This window comes from Dipodomys spectabilis, unplaced genomic scaffold (genome assembly GCF_019054845.1).
Source record: "Dipodomys spectabilis isolate Male_0828 unplaced genomic scaffold, ASM1905484v1 ptg000336l, whole genome shotgun sequence".
In the NCBI taxonomy this organism is placed as follows: domain Eukaryota; kingdom Metazoa; phylum Chordata; class Mammalia; order Rodentia; family Heteromyidae; genus Dipodomys; species Dipodomys spectabilis.
The window spans coordinates 589,053-598,334 of record NW_024871013.1 but is presented as its reverse complement, the minus strand read 5'-3'; positions in this window follow the sequence as shown (position 1 = coordinate 598,334).

Sequence of the window (9,282 nt, the reverse complement as noted above, 5' to 3'; positions counted from 1 at the left end):
GATAGAACACCCCTTTTCACCTTCCCAAGAGGGACCTAGAGACCTCCATTCTCCATCCCTTGATCAAAAAATCCTTTGGTTCCCATATCATGTGTTTGGATAACTCGATCTCACCTCATTGCCCAGTGTTGAGGCAGGACAGTGAGAGATCCTGATTCTTTGATAAGGTTATTGGATCCTCAGTATGAGATTATACTTGAATGTCCTAACTTGGTGCATGGTCAGTCCCATCTAATACTGCCATGATGTAAGACAAAGAATCTAGAGAATCAGAGCCAGATAGGGTCTCTTCTGGGAGGCTTGAGTACTATGTGTTAGCTTTGAGCTCTGGTGTGCCCACCTGCTTGGCTTTCTTGGGTGAGTGTATGCTAGAAAAAGCTTGAAACTAGGGTGTGGGTCTTGTCTTTGATGCTCAAAGCTAGCACTCTGCCATTTGAGCCACAACTCCACTTCCGGGTTTTTTTGGATGTTTAATTGGAGAAAAAGATTCTCATGAACTTTGCTGCCAAGGGTTGCATCCAACTGCAGTCCTCAGATCTCAGTCTCCTGAGGGGATAAGATGACAAGCATGGAAAAGTATCTTTGGCTGGGTGCCAGTAGCTCATGGTTGTCTTCCTAGATACTCAGGAGCTGAGATCTGAGGATCATGGTTCAAAGCCAGCTTGGGCAGGAAATACCCTGAGAGTCTTATCTTCAACAAACTACCAGAAAACAGGAAGGGGTGCTGTGGCTCATGTAGTAGAGTGCTCATCTTGAGCTGAAGAGCTCAGGGACAGCACCTAAATCCTGAGTTCAAACACCACAACTTAAAAAAAGAAAGAAAGTAAAATACGTTTGCCTGCAAAGATGTGGAGGTGTGTGTGGGTGCTGTGATTGAGAAACCAGGTGCTGACCTCACTGTAAAGACATTTCTAAGAACTCCTCAAGTTTGCCCCAGTTTGAAGCCACAGTAGGATGGGTGGTGCCTTACCAAGAACTCAAGAGGATGAGGCCTGTGGCAGGCAGGGAGTGGTTGGATGGGTGCAGGGGTGGGATTGTTGTATCTGTATTCTCTCCATGGAAGGATGGATTTGGATGCTGGGTGTCAAAGTTTGAAGTCAAGGGTTGCAAGAAGTTTGTGGCCTGACGAATTGGGTTTCCTCTGACTTTATGAAGGTGGCTGAAGCCGGTCACTGCCGGTGCTCACAACTGTCATCCTAGCTACTCATAAAGCTGTAAAGACCACGGTTCTAAGCCAGCTTGTGCAGGAAAGTCTGTGATACTTGATATCCAATGAACAACCAGAATACAGGAAGTGGTGCTGTGTCTCAAGTAGTAGAGTGCTCATTTTCAGATGAAAAGCTGAAGGACAGCACCCTGGCCCAGAATTCAAACCCCATGACCAACATTAAACAAAGAGGTGGCCTGATTTTTCCACTTCGCAGTGTGTACGGTAGGAAATTCCTTGCTGGATTATGAGACATTACAGATATGTGAGAGGCTCAATGTTGTGTCTACAGTTAGTCTGAGTATGATAGTGCCATCTTCTCCCAGGTAGGATGTGATCATAATGGAGGGAGTTCATGGTTCTGTTCTCAGGAACTGCTGAGGTCTTGGAATGTCCATGTGTATCTGTGTGTTTGTGTATGTGTGTGTGTGTGTGTGTGTGTGTGTGTGTGTGTGTGTGTGTGATTTTCCTTCGTCTTTCTCTGTTCCCTTCCTGGGTGCCTGTCTGCCACTTTCTGACCTCAGATGGTGCCCCTCCTCCACACCAACCTTGCCTTTAGCTTCCTACAATGATTACTAAATTGCCAGAGGCCTGTGTTCCAACTTTTCTCTAGGGCCCAAGTCTGGCTGTCCCAATATTTGGTCACCTCCAGGGGACTCTGGGAAAGCAATGCCAGCTGGCACAGGGTCTCCCCTGCCTCAGAGGGAGGGCCTCAGTCATAGGATGTCCTGTCCTTTTCCTCAGGTGGGCCTCTGACTGCACATCCATCTTAGGAGGCTTGCAGTGGCTTGGGGAATGGGGATTGCTGGTAGCTCTGGCAAATTTGAACTTGACATCTGACTGAAGGCTGCTCAAGCAAGGAGGATCCAAGGCTACATGAGAGGTGAGGCCAAGGTGGCTTGAAAGTATCTGTCAGTGTCTAGGAAATGTAAATGTACTTTATTGCAGCAAAGTTTATCTTCCGGCACCAGATGGGCCTCTCAGGTCCTTCTAGACAATTCCGGATGCCCCGAATACAGAAGGCACAGACTTTAGATTCCAGGGCCAGGGGACTGGAGGATGAGAGAATGGTATGGCCAATACCTCAATGTTCTGGGGCATTAGTCTTGACCAGGCTATACCCCCCCGCCTCTTGTGTACGTTCACTTCTTAACACAGTGTTGGCCACAAATCACCCACTTGTGGTAGTACTGTGGAAGGGGCAGGAGTGGAAGTGAGATCTAGGATGAACAAAATCTGGATTTATGGCCTGTGAGAGTGGCAAAGGGTGTCTTTATAAAAATCTTAGAGCTGAAACTCAGGGTCTAGGCACTGTCCCTGAACTTCCTTTGCTCAAAGGTAACATTCTACCACTTGAACCACAGCTCACCTTTCCTCTTTTTTACTAGTTTAGTGGAGATAAGAGTTTCATGGACTTTCTTGCCTGGGCTGGCTTCAAGCAGTTATCCTAAGATCTCAGCCTCTTAAGTAGCTAGGATTGCTGATGTGAGCCACAGGCACCTGCTAAGGATGTTAGTGTGTGTGTGTGGGGAGGGGGTGTGTGAGTTTACCGGGACTTGAACTTAGAACCTAGGTGCTATCCTTTAGCTTGTTTGTACAAGGTTGGTGCTGTACCACTTGAACTACAGTACCTCTGCTTCCCAGGTTTTGTTGATTCATTGGAAATGAGTCTACCCAGGCTAGGTTTGAATCTTGATTGATCCTCAGGTGTCAGCCTTGAGGAGCTAGCATGACAGGCATGAGCCACAGGTGCACAGCTGATAATGGCCTTTCTACACAGTGGACTGGAAGCTCCTCAAAGCTTTTCTTTATTTTTACTGTGCCAGTACTTGGGCTTGAACTCAGGTTTTAGGCTCTGGTCTCTTAAATATTTCCCTCAATGCTCGCACTCTACCACTTGAACCACAGCTCCATTTCTGGCTTTCGGTAGTTCATTGGCAAGAAGTGTCTCAATAAATTTCCTCCCCTAGGCTGGGGTTTACCCACAATCTCTGAACCCATCCTCTTGAGTAGCTAGGATTTACAGAGGTTGGGCCACTGGTGGCATTGTGTAGAAGGTTTTCTTAAGCAAGAGTTCTTCCCTGCATTTGCCCTGACTCCTCCATGAAAGGAGGCCTGAAGGACAGGAGCTGTGAAAATTAGGCTTCTAGACACAGGAAATTGCTGGGGTCCTTGGAGAAAAGTCAAAGCTAATCTTCCCCCTGAACCCCATTCTGGGCCCCACCCTCTGTCCTACCTGTGACTGAATTACAAACCTGACCCACCCTTGAATGTTCTGCTAGACTTGTCTGAGGCCAAAGAACCTTCATTCCACCCACCCTATCTGCTTTACACCACACCTCAGGATCTTTGTCCATGCTGTGTACCTTCTGCCTGAGACTCTATCCTGTTCCACATCTTAGAACTCCTATGGAATTTTGGCACTGCTTATATCACATAATGGATCAAGTCTTTCCTTCCCTTCTCCATCTTTTTTAAAAGTACTGAGTTGCTAGAGATGGAAATTGTGCATGCTGACTGGCAAATGCTCTATATTGGTGTGTGTGTGTGTGTGTGTGTGTGTGTGTGTGTGTGTGTGTGTGTGTGTGTGTGTGTGTGCCACACCTCGGGTTTGAATTCATGGCCTAGACACCATCCCTGAGTTTTTATGCTCAAAGCTAGCATTCTACTACTTGTATCACAGCTCTGGCTTTTTGGGTGCTTAATTGGAGAAATGAGTTTCATATAGACTTTCCTGCCTGCTCTGGCTTGTAGTTATGATCCTGAGATCTCAGCCTCCTGAATAGCTAAGATTACAGGGGTGAGCCACCAGCACCTGGGCTCTATCTGTACCCTATAAACTCAGCCCTCCTCTGAGTCCCAGAAGAGTATGTCTCACCAAGGTCACATTTTTTTTTTGCCAGTGTTGGGGTTTGAACTCATGTTCTAGGCATGTTCCTGAGCTGCTTTTGCTCAAGGCTACATTCTATCAGTTAAGCCACAGTGCCACTTATGGCTTTTTCCGTCTATGTGGTACTGAGGAATCAAACCCAGGGCTTCATGCTTGATAGGTAAGCACTGTATCACTAATCCACATTTGCAGCCCAAGGCTCACTTCTAACAGGAGCTATGAGGGTAGGATTTATTTGGGTACCATTTCAGCACAGAAATCGCTGGCCATTTGATATCTTTGCCAGGATTTGGGACCAGCCTGAGACTCGGAAATGAGGAATGGTGAATGGGTGATAGCCAACATGCCCCAGAGATTTAGGCTCACATCCTACAGATGGATAGAGAATATGGAGACAGAACCTTCCACAAATCCTACAGCCTGGGAACTGTGGCCTCCCTGGAGGCAATGGCTGGCTGCTAGATGTTCCAGTGGGACACTTCAGCCAGAACATAATGCACTCATTGCATATGGCAGCCCAGGCAATCCTTCTGCATATGGCAGCCCAGGCAATCCTTCGGAGCTTCAGTTATTAAATGGCAGAGAAGGGTGCTTTGTTCAAGCTACTTGCTCAGACTTAGTACTCTCTGAAGGCTTGTCCCAGCTTTTCCAGGTTGGGTGTCTAGGCATGGGCAACCTGCTGTATGTCCATCATCCATACATCATCAATCCATACACAGAGACATAGAGTTACTGCCTTCTTTTTTTTTTTCCTTTGGCAGGTCCGAGTTTGAAATATAAGCCTAGGCGCTATCCCTGATCTCCTCTTTCTCAAGGTTAGTGTTCTACCCTTGAGCCACAGCCTCAACCCATGGGGATATTTTCCTGTGATCTCTTAGAAATAAGAATGTTGGGACTTTCCTGCCCCGGCTGAATTCAAATTGTCATTTTCTACATTTCAGCCTTCTGAGGAGCTTGGATTACATACAAGAGCCACTGACAACCTGACTTACTCTTCCTCTTCCTCCTCCTCCTCCTTCTCCTCCTCCTCCTTCTCCTCCTCCTCCTCCTCCTCCTCCTCCTCCTCCTCCTCCTCCTCCTCTTCCTCCTCTTCCTACTCCTCCTCCTCCTCCTCCTCCTCCTCCTCCTCCTCCTCCTCCTCCTCCTCCTCCTCCTCCTCCTCCTCCTCCTCCTCCTCCTCCTCCTCCTCCTCCTCCTCCTCCTTCTTCTTCTTCTTCTTCTTCTTCTTCTTCTTCTTCTTCTTCTTCTTCTTCTTCTTCTTCTTCTTCTTCTTCCAATCTTAAATCTTCACAGTGTCATTCCAATGGTTTGCATTCGAAGTAAACTACCCAGCCCTGGAGTTCGAATGTCTGGGCTGCCACCAACAAATGGAAGGAGATCCTGACAAACTAGTTTCTATTTATGTGAATGCTATCAAAGTAATAATTAAATTTGCAGTTAATTCATAATTCTATTTGAGAACACAAAAATTATTGGATTTATATCTTCCATTCTAGCACCATGGTATGATTCCCCTAATGGAAGTATATTGACTATTTTTTAATTAGTGTTTTTATAAGTATTCAACCATGATACTTCATTCAATTGAGACATAACTTAATAACTAATCATTGGTCACTATATATATATATATATATATATATATATATATATATATATATATATATATATATATATATCCAGCAATCTACACATCTATCAATGTATATATTGGGCACTACTCTGGCTTGATCACAGGTCCTCAGAACTTCCTGGCAGCTCAGTTTGCCAGAGGCTGGTGTGCTAAGACTGTAACTCCATTTATGGATTGGCCATTGTAGGCTGTGAGTTGAAATCCCAGTATGGCCAAAAACTTATTCATGGATTAAGAAGCCACTTTTGGCACATTTTTTTCTTGAAAAAAAGTCCTGGGTCTCAGTATGATGTATAATTCATATGCAAATATATCCAGTGTGATAGGATGTAATAAATGAAATGTTATATGGGTAATAATACTAAAAAATAAGGGTAATAAACGTCATACTCACTAAACCCATGTATGTGAATAGATATCATATATGAATATTATGTTTTCCATTGCTGGGGCTTCAGTTCAGGCCTTGGGAACTGGTCTGAATTTCTTGTCTTCAAAGAAGGTGAGCTTCCCCTTCACCCACTGTAGCACAGAGTGACTCAGACCCTGAGTTTAAATCCCAGGCCTGCCAGAAAAATGGTGCAAATTCCAAGCCAGGGCTTTATTTTATTAAGTTTTGGCCCAGCACGGGCCTTGAACTCAGTTCTCAGCATTTCTGCTACAGCCGATCCTGGAATCCTAGGACCCGAGTTAAAATATCAGAGTTGTCAAAAAATAACTAAATAAAAAGATTAGGATAAAACTAAGAAGTTCAAGAAGGTGCTTTTATATTTTTTTCCCTTTGCATTGTGACCATACTGAGTCTAAATGACAAATCCCTGAAAGTGTACATGACCTTGCATGCTGATGTTTGCCTGGCTATTAGGGAAGCCGTAGACAAAACCTCAACTTAGGCCTGGAGGTCAATTCCCGGGACTGCCACTAATGATTGGCGGGAGATTCTAAGAAATGCATTCCAATATACATCCATACAAATGTTATAAAAGTAACAATTAAATTAGTAGTTAGTGTATGAGTATACTATAAAATTCTACACAACAATTATACTACATTGACTAATTTTCAATTAATACTTTATTATGTATTCAACCATGATACTTAAAAATGGAAGGAATAATTTAATTGTCAATAATTGGTAGTAATATAATATATGTAATTTCATAATATGCAGACATCTATGTTTTGTTTTATATATTTGTATATATATATGTGTGTGTGTGTGTGTGTGTGTATGTCAATGTACACATTTACCTTTTTATACACTTGTCACTCCTGGGGCTCACTGGTATAGTGATGGTTAGTACATACAAAGCCCTGGATTCAATTCCTCACTACCACATGCACATAAAAATCCAGAAGTTGTGCTTTTGTTCAAGCAGTTGAGCATTAGCTTTGAGCATAAAAGATAGGGACTGTGTCTAGACCCTTACTCAAGACCCAGGATGGGCACCAAAAAAAGACTGAATGTTGTGACTGCAACTCTGTAAAGATAGGACTTCAAATACCTCATCCCAGAGTAAGCCGGGTGTCTGGAGCTGACAGCTGCCATATAACCTGACTTAGCCAGAGGTATACCACTACAACCAAGCTCCAATCCTTGTACAATCCTAGGTACAGGGCTCATGTCCTGAGTTCAAGCTCCAGGACTAGTGAATGCACAGAGAGAGAGAGAGAGAGAGAGAGAGAGAGAAGAGAGAGAGAGAGAGAGAGAGAGAGAGAGAGAGAGAGAGAGAGAGAGAGAGAAAGCAGAAGTGAAGCTGTGACACAAAATGGTTAAGCATTAGACTTCTGCCCTGAGCACCCAGGTCCTGTGTTCAACCCCAAAACCTAGCCACCCAGGGCCCAACTAGGAGAGGTCAAAGGTTTCACCAGCCATAGATGACAGGAAGTTTGTGATATCCAACACATGCTTGGATTTCACAAGCCTCCAGAAACCTAGGAGAGGCATCATAGGCCCATCATCACCCTCAATGAAACATTTCATTAGGTTTAGTGCCCTAGTTTTCTGTCAGAAGGACTCCTGAATTATATTGAGCACTGTACCTTAACACCGGAAAATAGTCTCACAAAGGCAGAATAAGTGCATAGAACTTGGACTGCCATAGGAAATGGCACAAATGAAGGCTTCCTGTCAAACAAGAACACTGGGAAGAGAGATAGTTTGGGGTAACAAGAGGACTTTTTCTCCTGACCTTCAGAGCCCGCCCACACTCCTCCTCACTAATTGGCCCAGATGGAGTTGTTTGTTACACAGCTGTACAGGACTGAGGTCTTTTGTCTTCCTGTCCAGACAATGAGAGAGACTTCTTCCAGCAGGCCTGGGATGCAGAGAAACCCTGAGGCTACACTGGGAGCAGTGAGGGGAGCCCCGGAACACGCAATGTCATAAAAGCAGTCTCTGTGTTATGAACTCATTGTATTGAATAAAAATTTCCTAGGTTGATGCCATTCATCATAGCTACTCTGGAGCTTCACCTATAGGAATACATCCATACATACACAAAGACATGGAGGTACAGGTTCTTTTTGAGGAGGCAGGTCCTGGGGTTGAACCATGAGCCTGGGCATTGTCCCTGAGCCCCTTTTACTCAAGGCCAGTGCATTAAGCTTGAATCAAAGCCCCACTTCTGGGTTTTTCTGTGATCTCTTAGAAATAACATTGCCAAGGACTTTTTTACACTGGATAGATTTAAATTCAGATTCTCTACATCTTAGCCTCCTGAGGATCTGGAATTACAGTCAGCATTCACTGGCACCTTCTTTCTTTTCTACTCCATTTTTTAATCAGGAAAATCTGACTTCTTAATGGGTCATTCCAATGGTTTGAACTTATAAGAGACTACCCAACGTTCTTTATAGCTGCTTTCTCTGAGAAGGATTTTCTCTCCTCATCTTCCCCTCTGGTCACAGGTTTGAAGCCAAAAGTGAGAAATGAGTGTCACAGGATTGAGGAGCAAATGTCCACAGGCCATGCCAGTTCTGTCATTAACATTGAGCTGCAGTGAATTTACTGTCTCAGGATGAGAGGACTGAAAGCTGGGGCAATCCTCATACTGTCTGCATTGCTCCTTTTGCCTTTAAAGTGATATAATAATTATGAGCGTTTTGTGTCTCCAATCTTAATTATCTAGAACACACTAGAAGCATATTCATGTTTCTGATTTCTCTAGTACCTCTCAACATTTCGAGTAAAAGATTTGTGGAGTGGCTCCTAGGGGAATCCCTGAGGAAAGCTACTTGAAGCTTCCTCAGGAGATCATCATTCAAAGCCAGTCCTAGAAGGAATTTCTGTGACATTCTTGTCTCCAATAAACCACCAGAAATCCAGAAGTGGAGCAGTGGCCTAGAGAGTAGAGCTCTAGTTTTGAGAGAGAAAGTTGAGCAGGAGATATAGGCCAGACCAGGCAGAAAAGCCTGGGAGTCGCTTATGTTACAGACCTGTGTCCTTATATGATGCACATTGAAGCCCTCAGCAGCCTTTATTTACATTTTATTATGAGGCCAATGCAGGAACAGTCACAAATAATTCAGGGGAAAAAAGATCAGAGTGTA